Raw genomic sequence first — 23,043 nt, forward strand, 5'->3', positions numbered from 1 at the left:
GCGCTACCACTGTGCCACCACAGTGAATTCACTGATTTTAAAGAAGAGGAGCCAGATGTGCTTCAAGCCCTCGATATGTCGAAGACCTAATAAAACTGCTGGACCTGATGGGATCTTACCAATTGTATAGAAAGAAGTGAGAAGTCAAACAAAATGATGCCTTTTATTGGATAACTAAAAAGATTACAATATGCACGATTTCGAGGCCACTCAGGCCCCTTCTTCAGGAAAGATACCTAAAAAGCAGTTCATGGCAATACATCTTGAGTTGCCCCGAGAGCTTGCATATTGTAATCTTTTAAGTTAGCCAATAAAAGGCGTCATTTTGTTTGTCTTCTTATTACATCCATAATGGCTAACATGGTACAACACCCTAGTACTACTGAAAGAAATGAAAGACATCATCTATAAACCCTTATTTGGCTTATTTAAGAAGTCACTTCAGAAAGGAGAAGGACCTGGTGACTGGAAAGTTGCAAATGTGACTCCAAACTTCAAAATGGGTCCTGGTAATTACAGACTAATACAGGTGCCTCTCAATAAATTAGAATACCATCGAAAAGTTAATTTATTTCAGTAATTCAATTCAAAAAGTAAAACTCATATATTATATAGACTCATTAAACACAGAGTGATATATTTCATGCATTGACCTGGACAACCTTCAGAACTGGGTGAACAGTTTAATGTAGAAAACTGCAACATGCTACATGTGGGCAAAAGGAACATCAATTATAAATACAATGGGAGACACTGTCATATAAGAGACAACTTCTGAAAAGGATTTAGGAGTTTATGTTGACGCAACGTTTTCATCGACTAAGCAATGAACAGAAGCAATTAAAATGGCGGAAAAAAATGCGAGGTTATATTTGTAGAAACTGTTGAATTTAAGTCAAGAGATGTTATGCTCAAACTAAATAATGCATTGCTAAGACCACATCTGGGGTGTATAAATGTATAAATGGTGTGTACGCACAAAAATGTTGTGTACACCCATTTCTACACGCACATCGTGATGTATAAAAACTAAACTTGCCATAAAGCCACGCACATTCTCACGGCAGCACAACACATTGCGTTGCATTGTCTGCTCGGTTTTGCAAACTGGCGGCACCCAGTGCTACTGTTCCTGTGTGGTTTCCCTATCTTTTTTAGATTCACATCCATGATGTAGGCTTTATCAAATACACTAAAATTCCACATCTCTATACTGTATATATAAAATCTAACATTTGTCTCACTGTCTGTTCTGATCTATCTGCTTTTCACAAGAGAACTACTTAACAGATTTAGATTGGATTTTTTCTATAATTTGCTTGAATATTTCGGTTGATTTTGCAACTTCTCTCATAGCGCTAAGTATCATAATTTGCTTGTGGTACCGATTTATTTGAGTGAATCCAAGGGAGATGCAGAGGGCCATGTGGAGGAGGGCCAGGTCCCTCCTCTCTCACGCACCAGCCTCGGGGTGTAACCTTAACTTGCTTAGTTAGCGAACGAGAGAACTACTTAACGGATTTAGATCTGTTTTTTTTTCTATAATTTGCTTGAACAATTTGCTTGAATTTTGTGACTTCTCTCATCACACTAAGAATCGGTTTGCTTGCAGGAGTGATATATTCACACTAATCCGAGACAGAGGCTGCGGGCCGAGGGGATGGAGAACCATGACATCAGGAGTAGGGAGCTGGACAAGGCCCTCTTCGCTGTCCGATTTCACTACTATGCAGGTGGAGACGCAGGGGACGGCTGGTATCGTTTATAAATTTAAGGCATCCGATTGTAATCAACCTGTAACAATATAATGGCCAAACTATTTCAAATACCATAGCTGCTTTAGTGTTGTTACTCTTAGTGCACCACTCTGCGTATTTTAACCCACTGTATCTGCAGCGGATCAGAAAGCTCTACAGCGGATTGTGTCGAGAACACAAGAGGATTATCACGATACAGCATCTAACCCTGGAGAACAGCCCTGTTTGAAATGCATCTGATCATCAGGTAGGTCCCCCACTCACAAGAATATTATACTTGTCCTTCTCTCATTGTTTTCTCCTTTTCTTCTTTGTAAAATCGGTAATATCAAGCACAACTAATCTTCCATCAAGTGAGTCTCACATCCTCTGCTATGACATTAGTAGCTACGCAACATTGACCAAACACCATATCAAGTACAGTATAATTATGCTCTAAACTCACATCTTTCTGAGCTCTTCAGAGTAGTGGCTCTGAGGCTAGTGATCTGCTCTGGCAATCAGAAGGTTGCCAGTTTGAATCCCGTAAACAGCAGAAGTGACTCTACTGCATTGGGCCCTTGAGCAAGGCCCTTAACCTGCAATTGCTTCATCCTGCATATGATGTTAATCTGCATCCAGCCCTGCAAGAAGGTCCTCCAAATTACAGGGAAAACTTGGGGTTGGTGGCAGGATTGGGACCAAAAAAAACCTCATTCTTCTCGTCAATTGCTTTCGTAATAAAAACCTCACACTGTTCCTGTGTGGTGCTGAGGGTGTCACCCGGTGCACTTGGGTTCCAATCCAGGTGGTTCATTGTGTGGTGGGCTATGGTGGGAAATGCTATCAGTACATGCTCCCAACCTCTCTCCTGTCATTCAAATGTGAGGAAGAGGATCACCTCCCAGTGGTAAAAGGACCTACTAAGGATGTATAAAGTGATTTGGAAACTGAAGTGGGAGTTCAGGGTGTAGTGTGTGGATGTGCAAAACTGGCTCAGACAAAAGAAGCAGAGGATGATGGTGTGAGGAACCTCATCAGAATTGGCCGATGTTAAGAGTTGCGTCCAGCAGGGGTCAGTGTTAGGGCTGCTGCTATTTCTAATATTTAGATAGGAGTATAAGCAACAAGCTGGTTACGTTTGCAGATGATACCAAGATAGGTAGATTGTCAGATAATCTGGAATCCTTTGAATCATTACAGAGGGAATTGGACAGCATACAGGCTTAGGCAGATTTGTGGCAGATGAAATTTAATGTAAAAAAATATAATGTTTGCAAGAAGTAAAAATGTTAAGTTTGAATATATAATGGAAGTTCTGAAAATCGAGAATATACCTTATGAGAAGGATTTAGGATTCTTAGTGAACTTGACAGTCTTAAGTGCCAGACAGTGCCCAGAAGCCATTAAGAAGGCTAACAGAATGTCAGGTTATATAGCGCCCTGATGTGTGGAGTCACAGGAGGTTCTGTTCAAGTCTTTAAAGCACACTGGCGAGGCCTCATCTGGAGACCTGGGTGCAGTTTTGGTGTCCAGGCCACAAAAAGGACATAGCAGCACAAGAAAAGGTCCAAAGAAGAACAACTAGGCTGATTCCAGGACTACAGAGGATGAGTTATGAGGAAAGATTAAAAGTGCTGAGCCTTTATAGTTTAAGCAAAAGTGGATTAAGAGGAGACATGATTGAAATGTTTAAAATTATAAAGGGAATTAGTCCAGTGGATCGAGACTGTGACTTTAAAATGAGTTCAGCAAGAACACGGGGACACAGTTAGAAACTTGTTAAAGGTAAATTTCACACAAACATTAGGAAGTTTTTCTTCACACAGAGAACGATAGACACGTGGAATAAGAGACCACGTAGTGTGGTGGACAGTAGCACTTTAGGGACTTTCAAAACTCTAATTAATATTATTTTGGAAGAATAAAGTAGATAGGACTGGCGAGCTTTGTTGGGCTGAATGGCCTGCTCTCGTCCAGACTGTTTTCATGTTCTAATCTCTGGTTAGAAATGTGACATAATGGATCAATGCAGCCTAACGTCTTATTAACCTTTACAACCGCTTCTTCATGCTGTCTTTATTTTAATCAAAGTAGCCAAATGTTACATGTAAGCAATACAGTTTCGAAACCAAGTAACATTCACTTATTCTAGAGATTTTAGAGATATTTGAAACATTGGCATCATGAAAAGATGCTGAGCTATGCTGCCTATCATTCAGTCATTGTTTCTTTTTATAATTTAACAGTTAATTCCCCTACTGTTTTTCCAACTGGCAATATTGAAGTGTATAACTGTAAATTACAACAAGGAACAGGCATGTTTTTGCTCTGGCAGATTAGATCTGACTGCCCACACCTAATGTCTGACTTCTGGAGTGCTGGTGATATCAGCCTATTATCCTTGAAGTCCCACTTGGCAGTTCTTAAATAAAAAAAAATAAAAAAAAAACGCTCAGTGATAAGTGTATGATACATTTGAGGAAAATAAACCCCTTAACTTCTTGCAGAGTTACCTAAGCCATTAGTCAAAACAGGCATGCGTTTCCCATGATGTCATTCTAAGGCATTTTCCCTATCAGTCTTCAGGAAGCCTTATGCATAACAAACTTTTGAATTGTAAAGTAACACAAATGATATATAGCGCAAACTCAAACAAAAACCTTTTACTGCCATTTATAAAGGTTACAAATGAAGCACAACTAAGGCATAAAGGTTTAAAGCACCCACAGACAAATCCTGTATAATTGTAAATAAAATAATAAATACAAACTTCACGCACATTTTGTGTAACTTCTTTGTAGAGATGAGTCTACGACTGGACTGAGGCAAGATGACGGTGGAACCAGTTAAGAGGCGGGCACATCAGAAGAGGCCGGCTCTGGAGACCAGAACTCGGACGTGATGTCACTCATCATCCCGTCACCGGTTGTCAGGTCGGCAAGAAAGAAGGAGAGGAGACGCATTAGGCAACAGTGCCAACCTCCAACTAGGGGTGGAATTACCATTAGATGAGCCGTGAAGTCTTCTCCCAAGTGGCACATCTGTGACATGGTGCATTAGGAATCATATTTGTGCTGCACCTGTTAAAAACAGAGAGAATTCAAAAGAGCCAGTCATACAGTTTCTTTGTCATGAAAGCAAGAGCACTGAGCAAAAACAGAGGTTTATATTGGCACTTCTGGTGGCTCAGCCATCTCATGAATGACTTTTCATACACACCGCTATCTTCATATCTATAATAATAAAAGGCAAAGCCCTCACTGACTCACTCACTCACTCACTGACTGACTGACTCACTCATCACTAATTCTCCAACTTCCCGTGTAGGTGGAAGGCTGAAATTTGGCAGGCTCATTCCTTACAGCTTACTTACAAAAGTTAGGCAGGTTTCATTTCGAAATTCAAAGCGTAATGGTCATAACTGGAACATATTTTTTGTCCATACACTGTAATGGAGGAGGCGGAGTCACGTATCGTGTCATCACGCCTCCTACGTAATCACGTGAACTAAAAACAAGGAAGACATTTACAGCACGAGTCACACGCGGGAACGAAGGTAAATGACGTTAATTTTTGACTGTCTTTTAATACTGTGTGAGCATACATATTAACACATGTGCAATTAAACGTGTGCATTTACGGGGTGATTTCTGAGGCTTAAAAGCTCACCTTTTATCAAACGCGGGAAGAAAGGTAACTGACGTTGTTCACTGTCTTTTAATACTGTGTAACCATACATATTAACACATGTCCAATTAAACGTGTGCATTTACGGGGTGATTTCTCAGGCTTAAAAGCTCGCCTTTTACTAAAAAGGTAAATGCAAAACTATTTTCAATCAGTTTATTGAAACGCTCCCGTTAAGGATTGCAATAACATATTCGCGAGATAATTTCAATCAGTTTATTGAAACGCTCCCGTTAAGGATTGCAATAACATATTCGCGAGATAAAAGAACGAAGTAGGGGGAAATGGAGGAACAGCCGCAAACAGCGAAGAGCAAAAAATTAATTAAACAATTGAGAACGGAGCGAGTTAAGCATACAAGCATGTTCATAAGGGAAACAAAGCACGGTGTAAAACGTAAGTTTAAATTAAGTTTATAGAAACGCTCCCGCTGCGGATTGCAATAACATATTCGCGAGATAAAAGTTTAATGAGAAGACACGAGGTATAAACGAACCACACGCCGTGGCGCAACGTTAGGGGCAACAGTTTCAACCATTCTATGATCTGCTTCTCGCAACTGAAAGACGGCACATGGCGGATGTTAGCTGACTTGCTGACTGCAACGTTAGGGGCTTCAACAATGGCGCTGATGCCACATCTCAGTGCCAACACTTTGCAGACTGTACTTAAAAGACACGCCCTCCTCACTGGACAGTTAAAAACACCAATCAAACTAACGATGACATCAAGTATTACCCAATCAAAAGTAGGAAAGGAGGCATCTTCATAAAATGCGTGTGGGATGATTTGCATGAGACGCTGCTTTAAAAAAAAAATGATAAAAAAAATACGGGATAAATCCCGTCCAGTATTGATTGATGATGGTTTCGGATAATTAGTACTTATTAAGTACAACATTGAACATAAAAGAGCTTATGAAGCCTTGAACCGAAAAAAGCAAGATCTCAGAGATCGTAAAAAAAAAAAAAAGGAGGTAATGTCGTTTTACTTGCTGTAGATTTTAGTCAAACATTACCAGTTATTCCACGAGGGAGACCAGCAGATGAACTCAACGCGTGTTTAAAATCCATGCTTCTCCCACGGTCGGTTATATGTCGCGTGTTCTCGGGTAGGTACACCAAAAAATGTATACATTTAAGCATGTAATGGGCAAAGAAAAAATGAGGTATACCCGAAGGCACTGCAGTAGTACTCAATGTAACTTTACTTCTTAAATGTTAATGTTTTACTGTTTAATAATTTATACGCTTCTTATATATTGTTCAAATTCTTTTATCAAAATACCAGTGACAGCGCAATGCACGATAACATGGAGTGAATACACCATACGCATCTGCCCACGGCCGCCCTGGTGTGCAGATAGGAGTTGATTCTAAAATAAAATAAACATAAAAAGAGTAATACATTCATCACCCATAAAGCGGATAGCAGACGTGACGTATTATATGTGTACCACATTTCAAGTCAATACGTGAAACGGTTTGCAAGCTACATGTGATTTAAAATCCTGGACAGACCAACGAAAAGCCACGGTAGCAAATTATAGAAGAAGATTTTACTGTTTAATAATTTATATTTATATGAAATGTGCTTCTTATATATTACTTCATATTCTCATATGATAATGATGTTAATGTTGTTTATATTGATTTCTAGGCGGCACGGTGGCGCAGTGGGTAGCGCTGCTGCCTCGCAGTTGGGAGACCTGGGGACCCGGGTTCACTTCCCGGGTCCTCCCTGCGTGGAGTTTGCATGTTCTCCCCGTGTCTGCGTGGGTTTCCTCCGGGCACTCCGGTTTCCTCCCACAGTCCAAAGACATGCTGGTTAGGTGGATTGGCGATTCTAAATTGGCCCTAGTGTGTGCTTGGTGTGTGGGTGTGTTTGTGTGTGTCCTGCGGTGGGTTGGCACCCTGCCCAGGATTGGTTCTTGCCTTGTGCCCTGTGTTGGCTGGGATTGGCTCCAGCAGACCCCCGTGACCCTGTGTTCGGATTCAGCGGGTTGGAAAATGGATGGATGGATATTGATTTCTATGTTATTGTAAGTGCATCTATGTGTGTATATGTATGTATGTATGTGTATATATATATATATATATATATATATATATATATATAAAATATATATATAAAAAATATATGTGTATATGTATATATAATATATCTGTATATGTGTGTGTATATGTGTATATGTATATATATATGACAGCAACACTCATAACAATGACAACACAATTACATTGACAATCATGTTACGTTATTTTTAAAATGTTTCCTTTACTTTTTCATAACCTCTTTAACACACTACTTCTCCGCTGCGAAGCGCGGGTATTTTGCTAGTAATAATAATATAAGTCACTTTTGAACTTTGGAGTTTGACAGATCAAAGTCAATAACGTCTTTCAACTGAAGGGTGAATCATGTAGTCAAGGACATCAGTGGAAATTAAGGAGAAGTGCATCTACGACTGAAGGCAGGAAGCACTTCTTTACACAGACAGCTGTGGGACTCTGGAACAAACTACCGAGACATGACGTTGAAGTAGAAACCCTGACAACCTTTAAGAAGACAGCTTAGCTATTAGCTAAACAAAGAGCCTGATGAAGGGAATGGTGTTCTCTCATTTGTCAAATTTCTTATGTTCTGTCACAATTCAGCTTGGGCTCCACAAACGACTCCACCTTTTTTGTTTTTGCTCTGCGCCCTGCCCCAACAAGCTTTAGATTTGTCAAAATTTTTGACTTCGGTTTTCCACAGATATTGGCGTTTTAGGGTCTCCTGATACCAAAAACATTAATATATTAATGAAGGGTGTGTGTCTATGTGTGTGTGTTTCATAGTTTTTTGAGGATTGTGTAGAGCTAAAACGGTTGGATGGAAAAATACCAAACTCGAAACTTAAGTCTGTTATGAGACGGCAATGTGGTGATTAGTTTTCGAGCTAAATCGTGCATTAGACAGAAGCACTCTAGAGGAACCCTCAAATACTGTAATTCCACAATTAATTATGAATTCTTTGCATCAATTGCTATCGTAATGACTTATTTTACCATCAGAAAGATCAGCAACAGAGTGGTAAATAATTACTGAAATGTTATAGAATAGTTTGAGTGGCTTGGTTCCTAGTTTCTTCTTTGTATTTAATAATTATGTTTTCATTAATTGTTGATACCTCTGACGCTACTGGATGCATCCTGGGAGCCTCTTGAACCCTCTACCACCAATAACACATCAGAGGGATGAGCCAGCAAATGAGGACACTCACTCAAAACAAGGGATGGGTGCAAAAGTGAACATAGTGCTTTTAAGAAAATCAGCAAAAAATAAAAGACCAGTGTCCAAAAAGTGCAGCGCTCTTTTCAGTAAATAAATAATACTTAAAAAACAGGTGACGATCCCTGAGGTTAAAAATCAGAATTAAAAATTTGAGTAAACCAACAACAACATTTATTTCTATAGCACATTTTCATACAAATGATGGAACTCAAAGTGCTTTACATGATGAAATAAAAAGACAAAATATAAAAAATAAAATTAGGCAATACTAATTAACATAGAACAAAAGTAAGGTCCGAAAAACTCCAGACAGCTGGTTGAAAAAAACAAAATCTGCAGGGGTTCCAAGGCCACAAGACCACTCAGTGCCCTCTAGGCATTCTACCTAACATAAATGATCTCAATCAGTCCTCATTGTATTCAGGGTTCACATGGAAGAACTTGATGATGACGGTCATGTGGACCTCTGGCCTTTAATCCATCAATGCAGGGACATTACGGTGCTTTGATCAGGTGGTGGTGGCGCAGATCACCACCACAGAAAACTGGAAAGAGAACAGCAGAGAAAGTAGGGGTTAGTACGGATTACGGAGCCACCAAGAATGATAATGATAATGCATATACAGAATATCAGTGTTAAGCTAAAATGAAGCTATGAGAAAGCCATGTTAAAATAATGGGGTTTTCAGCAGTTTTTTAAAGTGCTCCACCGTATTAGCCTGGCAAATTTCTATCGGTCAGCTATTCCAGATTTTAGGTGCATAACAGCAGAAGGCCGCCTCACCACTTCTTTTAAGTTTAGCTCTTGGAATTCTAAGCAGACACTCATTTGAAGATCTAAGGTTACGATTTGGAGTGTAAGGTGAAAGGCATTCTGAAATATAAGATGGAGCGAGATTATTTAAGGCTTTGTAAACCATAAGCAGGATTTTAAAGTCAATTCTAAATGGCACAGGTAACCAGTGTAGTGCCATCAGAACTGAGGTGATGTGCTCAGATTTTCATTTCCCAGTTAAGATTCTAGCAGCAGCATTCTGCACTCGTTGCAATCGATTGATATCTTTTTTTGGGTGGTCCTGAGAGGAGTGTGTTACATTAATCTACATGACCAAAAACAAAAGTGGGAACTAATCTTGCAAAGTTATAAGAGGTCTAACTTTTCCTATATTTATTAAGTGAGAAAATGCTGTCCTAGTGATCTGATTAATATGCAATTTAAAATTCAGATTACAATCAACGGTTACCCCTAAGCTTTTTACCTCCGATTTGACTTTTAATCCTAATGCATCCAGTTTATTTCTAATAGCCTCATTGTATCCATTATTGCCAATCACTAAGATTTCGTTTTTTTCTTTATTTAATTTGAGAAAGTTACTATTCATCCATTCTGAGATACAAGTTAGACATTGTGTTAGCGAATCAAAAGATTTGGGGTCATCAGGTGCTATTGATAAATACAGCTGTGTGTCATCAGCATAGCTGTGGTAGCTCACGTTGTGCCCTGAGATAATCTGACCTAATGGAAGCATGTAGATTGAGAAGAGCAGTGGACCCAGGATAGAGCCTTGTGGAACACCATATAGAATATCATGTGTCTTTGAGTTATAATTACCACAACTAACAAATTAATGTGTGATTTAAAATTTTGAGTCAATAATTACCCCTGAATTCTTTACCCCTGTCCTGACTTTTAAGCCTATTGGATCAAGTTTATTTCTAATACCCTCATTATATCCATTTTTTTCCAATCATTAGGATTTCACTCCCATGGTGATTGAGCCAGCCATTCAATTATTTTTAAAAAATAAATTTGGGCCACTAATGTCTTAGTCACGGACCTGCAATTCCATAATACCCTTCTTTGTTTTTGGGCTTTGCTGCCGAGACTGTTTTAACCAGAGCTAGGGCAGTTCCTTTTTTTCTGTTCAGATACTTCAGAGTCGATAAAAGAATCAGTGCCATAACGATGCAATGCTCAGGGATTGTCTTGTGCCCCTTTTGAGTTAACCTCCATTTTGGTTTATTTTGAATGTTTGGTTACAAAGTCTGGTTTAGCTTTTGGATGTGGATCCACTAGAAAGTACTTAGAGCCCCTTCACTTTCTGCACAATGTACTGTGTTGTAGACTTAATCTTAAATGGATACATTTGATACATTTGCCATTTCTGCCCATCAGCCTACACTCAATAACCCATCATAAGAAAGCGAAATCATGTTTTCTGAAACGTTTGCAAATTTATTAAAAAATCATTCATATAATTATTCAGAGTCTTAATTCTGTATTCTGTAGTAGCCCTATTTGGTCTTCTTGGGTAAGTGTGTACCAGCTTCACCCACCTGGATGTGGGCAGTTAACCTCAGTTTTCTTCCTGGCAGGTCCTCTCATGCTCTGTTAGATTTGATTGTCTGTAGAGTGCCATGTTTAGGTCTCTCCACAGGTGTTCTTTGTGGCTCAAGTGTGGACTTTGGCTGGGTCACTCAAGGATACTCAGAGACTTCCCAGAAGCCATTGGGACATTGCATCATTGTCATGCAGAAAGGTGGACCATCAACCAAGTCTGAATTTGTGTGCGCTCTGGAGCAGGGTTTCTTCAAGAACCTCTTTGTATTTGGCTGCATTCATTTTTCCATCAGTTTGGACAAGTTGCCTTTTCTCTGTCACTGAGAAACAATCCCCATACGCAGTGACGATGCCACCAACATACTTCACTATAAGACTGGTTTTAGGCACAGGGATGAGCCTTTTCTGGTCTTCGCCAGACATCATACTTGGAGAACAGCCCTCAGAATTCAACTGTTGTCTCTTCAATCAAGAGAATCTTTATCATCATGCTCTCAGAGTCCTGTAAGTGCAGTTTGGCAAACTCCAAGTGGGGATCCTTTAAACCTTTACTAGAGAGTGGCTTCTGTCTATCTACTTAACCATAAATGCCTGGTTGAAGGAAGAATGTGTCTGAAGGAAGACCACCATAGCAGAGGATGTTTGTAGTTCTGTTAAAGCGGCCAATCTACTTCTTGACCGGTTGTGATTTTGACAACCTCTAGGAAGAGTCCTAGTGGTTCCAGACTTCCATTTAAGAATCATTGAAGACAAACTTCTCCTGGGAATGGTTGAAATGGTTTTATACACATGTTCTAAGCTATGCTTCACCTCAATTTGATTGAGAAGGTCTCTGAGAGTTCCATGGACTTGTTCTTTGTCCTGACATGCAGTATGAATTATAGGACATCTTATATGTAGGTAGGTGGAGTGGTAGCTCTGAGGCTGGGGATTTGCACCAGCTATCGTAAGGTTCGAATCCCGTAAAGTGACTCTACTCCATTGGGCCCTTGAGTAAAGCCCTTAACCTGAAATTGCTCCATCCTGGGTATGACATTAATCTACATCCTGCCCTGCAACTTGCAGGGAGAACCTGTGGGTTGGTGGCAGGATTGGCACTCCAGCCACTGTAAAAAACTCGGATTCTCGGATCTCAATCAGCGCATGCTCCCAATATATGCAGGTATACTTTTGCCTTTCTAAATGATCTCCAATCAATTCAATTTGCCAAAGGTGGACTCTAATCAAGTTCTAGAAACATCTTAAGGAGAATGAATACAAATTGGAAGTACCTGAGATACAATTTGGAGAGCCAATGCAAAGGGTCTAAATACTTCAAGGAATGAAAGATTTCAGTGTTTGATTTTTAAGAAATTTGCCAATGTAGTTGAGTAATACGATTGCAAGATGTAGGGATGAACGTTAGGTCACCAACCTGGTCATCCCCATTTAATCCAATAAAGGAAAAATGGCCACTAAGGTTGTAAAGGTAACAGAAAAGCCCGTCAGGCTAAGTATTTTGTTTTCTTTAGATCGCCAGATTAGAGCCCCGTTCCTTCTTTGACTTGCATTGGCACAGCTCTATTGGCACAGCTCTTGTCCTCTTCTTGAACAATGGCAACTACAAGCTGAGGAATCTTATGAAGACATGAAACCCACCTGAGGAATCAGAAACACCTGTGACGTCAGTTTGTCCCTGAAATGGGGTATCCATATAGAAAAAGTTTTGTAATTTCTACTCGGTGTGACCAAAATGTGTGCAAATCCCCTTAAATCAAAATCTGCAATGAGCACTTGAATCACGATGTCCGAATTGTTTGATTTGTAATTTTAAACTGTGGAGCAGACTGTTGGGTAAATGAAGTAAAAATGTGTCTTTGTTCCAAACATTAGGAAGAGCACTGTATCTCAATATAACATATAAAAATGCTTTCTACTTTCCAATAAAAAATAGCAAACCCATTTTTGAAGTTTCTGGTGTCAGACTTGCATCCACCGGGCCCCTTGAGGACTGAATTTGAATTTGCTCACGGGTGTCAAACTCCGGTCCTGGAGGGCCGCAGTGGCTGCAGGTTTTCATTCTAACCATCTTCTTCATTAGTGACCAGTTTTTGCTGTTTAATTAACTACTTTTGCTTTAGTTTTAATTAACTTGACTAAGGCCCCTTAGTGGTCTCTTTTTCCTTAATTAGCAGCCAAACAGCAGAGCGGAGGATGCCATCATCTACATGCTACACCGATCCCTCTCCCACTTGGACAGAGGCAGTGGTGCTGTAAGAATTATGTTTCTAGACCTCTCTAGTTCCTTCAACACCATCCAACATATGCTCCTTAGGAACAGGCTGACAGAGATGGGAGTAGATTCATACCTAGTGGCATGGATCGTGGACTATCTTACAGACAGACCTCAGTATGTGTGTCTCGGGAACTGCAGGTCTAACATTGTGGTCAGCAGTACAGGAGAGCCGCAGGGGACTGTACTTTCTCCGGTCCTGTTCAGCCTATATACATCGGACTTCCAATACAACTCGGAGTCCTGCCACATGCAAAAGTTTGCTAACGACACTGCTATCGTGGGCTGCATCAGGAGTGGGCAGGAGGAGGAGTATAGGAACCTAATCATGAACTGTCTGCGCTAATAAAATACTCAGAAGGAAACAGAAGATAAAAAAAACAAATGTAGGGGAAGATGGAAATCATCCTTCTAATAGCAGGTACAGCACAGCCCATCCAACAATGGGCAAACTCACACACCCTACTCACATCATGACAGTTTGGAGTCCCCACTTAATCTAACAATGAACTCTTTGAGACATAGAAGAAATTTGGAGTACCTGGAGAAAAGAAAATGGAGAATGGATTATATTTAGGCGTACATTGTCTGGGCTGGGATCTCAATATGGGTTTTTGGAGCCAAGAAGGTGTAGCACCAACTGTTGTTCTTATTTAAGTTTTGACAATGAGCTGTGGAGAATGAATGGATCACTGTCCACCATGCTTGTCTTCTAGTTGGAGGTCATGACGCTTAATATGGAAATCCCAACTGTGAATTACTCATCCATTCTAGGCTTTAAATCACTTGGATGACATCATTAGAAAGGACAAAATCTACGATATAAGAATGACCTGACATTGCAGAGCTAAAACACAAACAAGCCGTAAAATTAAATAAGATCTGTTATTGGTAAGGATTGTTTTCTATATAATAAAGCAACTGGGTTGGAGCAAAAAAACGTTGCTCTCTCCTGCTCTAACCTCTTGTGGTATCGTGTAGGCTGCAATGCTTGCATATCACTTGTCTTGCTCAGATGGGCAATTCAAATGCACCTGTCGTCACACATTGGAAATGAAATTTATTATTTTACTTTTATTTACACTTTGCAAGGAGCTCTCTGGAATGTCTTTGAAATTTGGTGGACATTTATGAGTAAACCTGGACAGGGTTGGACATTTGTTAAAGACAGATTCTGTGCAAATGTTCCTTCATGCAAAGAACTACAGACACATGGAATAAATTTCCAAGTAGTGTGGTGGAGGGTAGGACTTTAGGAACCTTCAGATCTGGACTTGATGTTATCTCGGACAATCGACAAGTTTGTAAATTGAATCAAATCCAAATTTTTAGAACTACAGTAAATGTATTCTACCAAAAGATCAAAAAAGGTCTATGGGTTCTCTTTATGAAGTGTGTGTTTTTTCACGTAAACCTCTCCCTGTTGTGAAATCTGCTAAATGATTTAGCTCAGGAGCCAGAGTGCACAGGTTTTAAGCCCTGTGACATTTTTGCTTAAAGTTTTATTAATCTCTAAGGTTTAAAAGCCATTGAAATTATTGTTTTTAGAGCTGCCTTTTCCTCAAAGAGCGTAAAAGAGTTTACACACCTGTTAAACAGGCCAGCAGCTTTTATGAACCTCTCGGGATGACAGACAAACAGCCTGAGGCTTTAAACTTGGAGCTTCATCCTTCAGAATGTGCTAGTGGGTCTTCCTATTGACTCTGTGCCAGAAAGCACCTTCATACTTTTTGGACCACACACTGTTATCAACCCTCATTAACAATTTAGGATTGAAATATTCATGTGTGTATAAATATGTAGGTGATCAGAATGATGTTGTACATCTTCTTTATTGGATATATCAGAATAAAATGGTGCGATGCAATGAATGGAATTTGGATTAGAAAGTAAAAGTCAATCTACATATTTTGTTTTTAAAGCTCATTATTCCAGAAAACAAATATAGGGGAAGATGGAACTCATCCTTCTAGTTTCAGATACAACGCAATTGTAAGAAGGGAAACACAAACAGAAAAAGGTTTTGGGGATGCACCCAGTACATTGTGAAGCAGAATTCTCAATATGATATCGCACCAGAGTAGTCTCAAAAGATTGAGTCCAAAGCACAACTAAAGGAAAGGTGAGATGGTTGGAATTTATAGGTGGTGGGCAGGAAGAGGCAGGTCTGTGAGGATACTGGCAGTAGTGTGGTCAGTAGAAGGGCGTGATCTGGAAAGGGAGGCGGAAGTTGATCGTGGTCTGGCTGGGTTTTCCTTCCGATGATCTGTAGAAGAGGGAGGAAAGACGTTAGTGCACTTTTTCAACCCCTGACTTGGCATCTTACCCTCAGTTAAGCCATTTGACTGCCTCCTATGCGCATGTGTGTGACACAGCTCATCCAACAGTGGGCAAACTCACACACCTTACCCACATCAGGCCAATTTAGAGTCCCCAGTTCACCTAACAAGGAACTCTTTGAGATGTAGAATAGACCTGGAGAACATGTTAAACCTAAACACACATTGCCTGGATTGGGCACTCAAAACAGGTTTTTGGAGCCATGAATGTAATCATGAAACAAACCGGTCCAGTTAATTTCCAAATTCAAAGGGGTATCGGCACTAATTCCAAGCGTGACACTATTCTTGTGACGAATATCAAGCCGTACTTCGGCCCTCCCTTTTCCAAGGTTGGGGGGGGGGGGGGGGGGAATGTAGCGGGGCAACATAGTAATAGTGTTGTCAATGTTAGTACTAAGTGTGTTTTGTTTCCATTGTCCCATTTGCTGTTTGTGTGCGTCAGTGAATGTCGTCCCCGTAAATACAGGGGGACAGATGATGGAAAGAGACCACAGCCCCAAGATGGAAAGCAGCTGTTTTCAATCACAATCAATTACATCTGGCTCAGCACTATATAAACAATCAGGAGAGGAGAGTGAAAAAAAAGAAGGAGAAAGATGGAGATTTTAATTTCACGACCACGAACCACCTTTAACTGCTGTTTTTCCACATTGCGCTTTTGGTAACCGGTTTGTTCTTCATTTCGCCGGACTGGCTTCACTTCCCTCATCTACAGAGACCCCTGGGTCGGACTACATCATTCACCACAAGCCGAGGATTCACGATGAGGTTGTTCCATTTGAACGCATCACATATCTATTGACCAGTCATCTGCATTCTGGACAGTAATATACTCGGACTCAAGTTCACGATCATTCATTCCGTATTTCATTCATTGTTGTTATTTGTTGTTGTTTGTTATATGTTACATGGGCATGAGAGGGTTTGTTGTGTATATATATGGTGGTGTCACATTGTTGTTTTTGTGGAGGGATATAGATATATATTTTTTTTTTTTTCTACGTGTGAAATGTGCAGTAGTGTTTTGTTTGCCATTTAATATAATTAACCACTTATTTTTAAATATCATCTGTTTTGTGTGCTTGTTTAAACCATCGATTGTGGGGAAAGTTTCATTTGTTAGAGGTACGGCTTGATAAAAGATTCATCTCAGTAGTTTATCCAGGCCACAGGTCTTGGAAGTGTAGCTGCCGGCCGGGTAAGGGGTCGGCCATTACAAATGTGCAAAATTAACTGTTGTCCTCATTTAAGTTTTGACAATGAGCTGTGGAGAACGAATGGATCATTATCTAACCTGCTTGTCTCCTAGACAGAGGTCACAACGCTTAATGTGGACAACCGAAAACCTGTTAAGGTTGATGGAGAAAAGATACCTATGGCTGATGTTGTGATGTGGGATTTTACATATAACTTGATGAATATTTTGTACTGTATATCTTTATTCAGTTTAGGAATGGGTCTGTTTGAATTTTACGACAGGATTTGGGGGATGTGTGTTTTAAACCAGTTTGGCAAGTGTTTCTTTGCTAAAGTCATTTCTACCCCTGCAAATGGGCTAAGGTGTACTTTAACATATGGTTTGGGGGCAGGTGTTAAGATGTTCTATTCTCCCATTGGTCTGAAGTATGGCTGTTTGGAATTGGCTTGGTTCAGAGGCCATCAAGTACCATGATGTCCTATTGGCTCGAGGGGTTTGGACAGCACATCTATAAATGTATGTGTTTAACCTCACACTCTCTCTCTTACCAACCAACATATGATGAAGAAGCATCTCTCTTGCTAACCTGAAGAGAACACAATGAACAGCACAGCTCAGCAGCCATTTTGAACAGACATGTGGCTGAAAGCTGAGCATCAATGATGCCTTAACTAGAGACATTTAAGTAACCAGAAGTCTGTGTGCCACCTGAACTACATATCATCATTTAATCAGGTTGTATGGTTGCCAATATTCAAATGTACTTTGCATTTTGTTATTATTTATGAATATTATCAATAATACTAATACATTGTTTAAACTGTAACTTAACTTCTACTTGTCTTTTACTATTTCTAATTGCCTAAGGTTATAGATATAGAAGGGAAGGTGGGGATAAGTTATATACAATAATACCTAATAAACAGTGGTAAGTATGTGAGATTAGGCATTCTAAGGCTACATATTAATGATACAATAGGGGAAAGTAGAGCAATATATATATTACTCTACCAAGACAAAACAGCTGACACTTATATTTACCTGGCCAGATATGATGGAGGAGCAGATACAACATCCAGAGCAAGGAACATCTTCTGGATCCTCAGTAATGTGTGGAAATGCCCACCGTATGGGGATAAGCTAGGGCCGTATCAGAGTTGTGTCTAATCAACTCTTATGTATCGATCTGAGTGTTGGAGGATGATAGAGGGTGATATGACTACGTTGGCCACATTCTTCACAAAAAGCCTGCAAAGAATCCTATACATTTTCTGGACAAGAATCATCTCCAGGGTAGAACTGCTTGCTCAATGCCATCAAGTAAATATGGCCACCATCGTAATGAAGAAACGATTATGATAAATTTTTCACGTCATGAGAAGCACAGGCAGTTCCATTACCAAAACTATCTTGTATTGGACCCTTGAATGGCAATACAAGAGTAGACAGCCCAAGAATACATGGCAGTGTTCTGTTGAGGCAAAGCTGAAAATCATAAACCACAGTTGGCGCACCATCAAGAAGATGGCCCAAGACAGACATTAGTCAAAAGCAATTGTTGCTGCCCTACATGCCAAAAGAAGCCTAACAGGCAGTAGTAGTAGTTAGTAGTTGTCTTCCAGAGGCAATGTGTCTTCATCTTTTTAAAGTGTAGTATCTTGATTGGGTGAGTTCATCAAGTAAAAGTTCATCAGTGTGGTAGGAAGACGTACCTTATTCCAGCACAGGATGGAAACAAAAATAATTACATGGGGACACAATCCAGATCATTACAATTCTCAATAAATTTGATCCATCAGAATTGTTTAACTTAAATAATAAATCATGCAGTATTATAACAGGAGTCCTCACCTGAGCTTTAATCAGGACCAGGACATCCTTCTGACAGAGGACTTTCTGAAGCTCTGGTAGAATGAGCATTGGGTTCTTAATCACCTCCTCGACTAAGGCCAAACTTGTCTGGTTACTCAGTTTGGCCAGACCCTGGTGGGTCCAAAATTCTTCAATTTCATAATTATTGAGGCCACTGTGCTCCTAGAAACACTGAAAACTTTAGAAATGGCTTTATATTCTTACCTTGGTCTCTATCTTACCAGAATTTTATCATGGAGGTCTACAGAGAGTTCCTTGGACTTTATGGGTTGATTTGGTTTTTGTCCCGACATGCAATGTGAATGATGGCCTTTCTGAAGGATGTCCAGCCAATTCAATTTGCCACAGGGGGACTAGAAACTTCTCATGGAGGATTAAAACAAGCAGGATGCACTTGAGCACAATTTGGAGGGCCACAGGGTCTGAATACTTGTATGAATGAGAAATCTCTGATTTTGATTTTTAAAATATTTGAAAACCACTCTGAAAATATGTTTTCACTTTGTCACTTTATGGCTTATTGAGCATAAATGGATGAGAAATAATGGAAAAGGTGTCTATTTAAAACTATATCTGCAACACAAAGTGTGAATATATATATATTATATATACAGTAAATATATACATATATATATATATATAAAATATACTTATATAATAATATAATATGCCACCATGGCTGTCCGTTTGTCTGACTAGGATTTTTACTCTCCTGTAGCTCGCAAACTGTTTGACCTATTGACCTGAAATTTGGTACACATATACTACGTGAACTCTACTGTCTGCTTTCAGGGTGATAACGTTTATTACTCTTTTTATTTTATTTTATTGTAGAATCAACTCTCGGCAGCAGGCAGCAGGGTGGCTGTGCAGCACATGCATATGTTCTCATCCCTACCACTCTCACCGTCACTTCCTCTACCTCTTCATATCTTAAATCAAAAATTAAGGAAAACATACTAAGTAATTGCAACACAAACACTGACTTAATCACTTTTAACGCAAAAAGATGCAGATGAAAGAAGAGAAGAAGAGGGCCGCTAGGTTAGAGAAAAGAAGAGCTGCTCAGGAAGCAGCAAGCGCATCAACCTCTGAGCAAACGAATGTTAAACGTACAGAGAAAGAGGATGAAGACTATGAGCCAAGTGTATTCACTGCACGTTATTGTGCAGTCCGCTGTTATAAATATATATACTGTATATATATATATATATATATATATATATAAATAAATACATTGTCACGCATGTCTGTGCATCACCCTCCTGGCTCATCTGAAGTAGGCAATATCACCGCAGGTCAAGTGGGGGCACTTACGCTCACCTTCTCCTCTTTTGTCCCTCCGCAGTACTGAGAAGATGACCAATGAAGGTAACTGACTCCACCCCTCCTGGTTTTCCGCCCATAAAACCTGTGACTGCTGGAAGGAGACGTTCAGTTTGGAAAAGACTGCACTACGGGATGGATCTCCTTGTAACTTGAGAGAACCTACTTACTTATCTAGCTTGAAGGCTCTCTTAGTTTGCTTTTGTTATTCCTTGTACTGGCACACATAGTGGCACTTTTGTTGATTTTTCATGCACTGAATTATATAGGAATGACCTGGTTGGCGCCCCAACATTTATTGTATCTGTGAGACTTGCAATACTTCCTTCAGCCAATTTTAGACAACCAAAGCCACAGTTTTAAATTTTTATGGTGCTTGCATGCATCTCACTTCTCACTACAAAAGATGTGTGTACAGCAAATGCTGCCATGCAATAACGATGTTGTGCTAAGAGACACAACCTGGAAAGGAAGCAAATGCCGCGGTTCAATAATGTGCTAGTGAAACACCTCAGCAACAGAGGGCAAGGCTTGAAGTTTTCACTAAAAACATTGTGTGTCTGTAGGTATTTTCTCGAGACAAAGATTAATAGGACTAATATGCCAGCGATACGACTAAGATATGGCATCGCCAGTGTCTTCTTATGAAAGCCAGTGGGTCAACAAGCACAGGTGGGTCCACGTCCTCTGCATGGGTAATTCTGAAGGGTAAGCTGATGCCTTTCCAAGTTCGTGAATATAGTAAAACTGCTAAGGAGTTTTCGGGTTGTTTTTATATACAGTTAGGTCCATAAATATTTGGACAGAAACAACTTTTTTCTAATTTTGGTTCTGTACATTACCACAATGAATTTTAAATGAAACAACTCAGATGCAGTTGAAGTGCAGACTTTCAGCTTTAATTCAGTGGGGTGAACAAAACGATTGCATAAAAATGTGAGGCAACTAAAGCATTTTTTGAACACAAACCCTTCATTTCAGGGGCTCAAAAGTAATTGGACAAATTAAATAACTGGAAATAAAATGTTCATTTCTAATACTTGGTTGAAAACCCTTTGCTGGCAATGACAGCCTGAAGTCTTGAACTCATGGACATCACCAGATGTTGGGTTTCCTCCTTTTTAATGCTCTGCCAGGCCTTTACTGCAGCAGCTTTCAGTTGCTGTTTGTTTGTGGGCCTTTCTGTCTGAAGTTTAGTCTTCAACAAGTGAAATGCCTGCTCAATTGGGATAAGATCAGGTGACTGACTTGGCCATTCAAGAATTTTCCACTTCTTTGCTTTAATAACCTCCTGGGTTGCTTTGGCTGTATGTTTTGGGTCATTGTCCATCTGTATCATGAAACGCCGCCCAATCAATTTGACTGCATTTAGCTGGATTTGAGCAGACAGTATGTCTCTGAACACTTCAGAATTCATTCGGCTGCTTCTGTCCTGTGTCACATCATCAATAAACACTAGTGTCCCAGTGCCACTGGCAGCCATGCACGCCCAAGCCATCACACTGCCTCCACCGTGTTTTACAGATGATGTGGTATACTTTGGATAATGAGCTGTTCCACGCCTTCTCCATACTTTTTTCTTGCCATCATTCTGGTAGAGGTTGATCTTGGTTTCATCTGTCCAAAGAATGTTTTTCCAGAACTGTGCTGGCTTTTTTAGATGTTCTTAAGCAAAGTCCAATCTAGCCTTTCTATTCTTGAGGCTTATGAGTGGCTTGCACCTTGCAGTGCACCCTCTGTATTTACTTTCATGCAGTCTTCTCTTTCTGGTAGACTTGGATATCGATACGCCTACCCCCTGGAGAGTGTTGTTCACTTGGTTGGCTGTTGTGAACGGGTTTCTCTTCACCATCAACCACCACTGTTGTCTTCCGTGGACGTCCAGGTCTTTTTGCATTGCTGAGTTCACCAGTGCTTGCTTTCTTTCTCAGGATGTACCAAACTGTAGATTTTGTCACTCGTAATATTGTAGCAATTTCTCAGATGGATTTTTTCTGTTTTCACAGCTTAAGGATGGCTTCTTTCACCTGCATGGAGAGCTCCTTTGACCAAATGTTGTCTGTTCACAGCAAAATCTTCCACATGCAAGCACCACACCTCAAATCAACTCCAGGCCTTTTATCTGCTTAATTGATAATGACATAACGATGGACTTGCCCACACCTGCCCATGAAATAGCCGTTGAGTCAATTGTCCAATTACTTTTGAGCCACTGAAATGAAGGGATTGTGCTAAAAAAAATGCTTTAGTTGCCTCACATTTTTATGCAATCGTTTTGTTCACCCCACTGAATTGAAGCTGAAAGTCTGCACTTCAACTGCATCTGAGTTGTTTCATTTAAAATTCATTGTGGTAATGTACAGAACCAAAATTAGGAAAAGGTTGTCTCTGTCCAAATATTTATGGACCTAACTGTATATATTGTAACAAAAAGGCGCTATATAGGCGCCTGATCCAACACAGAATCACACCGGAGGCACGTATAAAAACAAAGAAGCTTTTATTTTTCTTCACCTGTGTGGCACGTCTTCCCCGTGATATATATATATATATACTAGTTGTCCCCTGCAGCTCCACCCACATAGTAGTGAAACAGGACAAATTTTAAAAAACAATAAAAAAAAAATTCTGGTGAAGCAGAAGGTAAGTATGCTCCAATGTCAAATGTTGGCACTGTATCTGACTGATTGTGATCAGATCTGACGGGAGATCATCCCCCACATGGGGAAAAAAGCATTTAGCCGTGATATCTCTGGCAATCAGCAGCTACTCTCTAAAACACACGTAGCTCTGATCTCTCTCAAAAAAGTCAAACTTTACTCCTTAACAATCTGTAGATGATAATGTCTGTTGAACAAACAGTTATTGCTAGCTAAGTGGAGGCAAGGTGCACTCCAGCACGTGGTGAGAGGTACAGCCACTCGAATGGAGGCTGCTGCGTGAGTGAGGAGGGCCCTGCCTGGCTCCCTACTCCTGAGGTCCCGCCTCCC

Source organism: Erpetoichthys calabaricus, chromosome 9 (genome assembly GCF_900747795.2).
Source record: "Erpetoichthys calabaricus chromosome 9, fErpCal1.3, whole genome shotgun sequence".
NCBI lineage: Eukaryota > Metazoa > Chordata > Cladistia > Polypteriformes > Polypteridae > Erpetoichthys > Erpetoichthys calabaricus.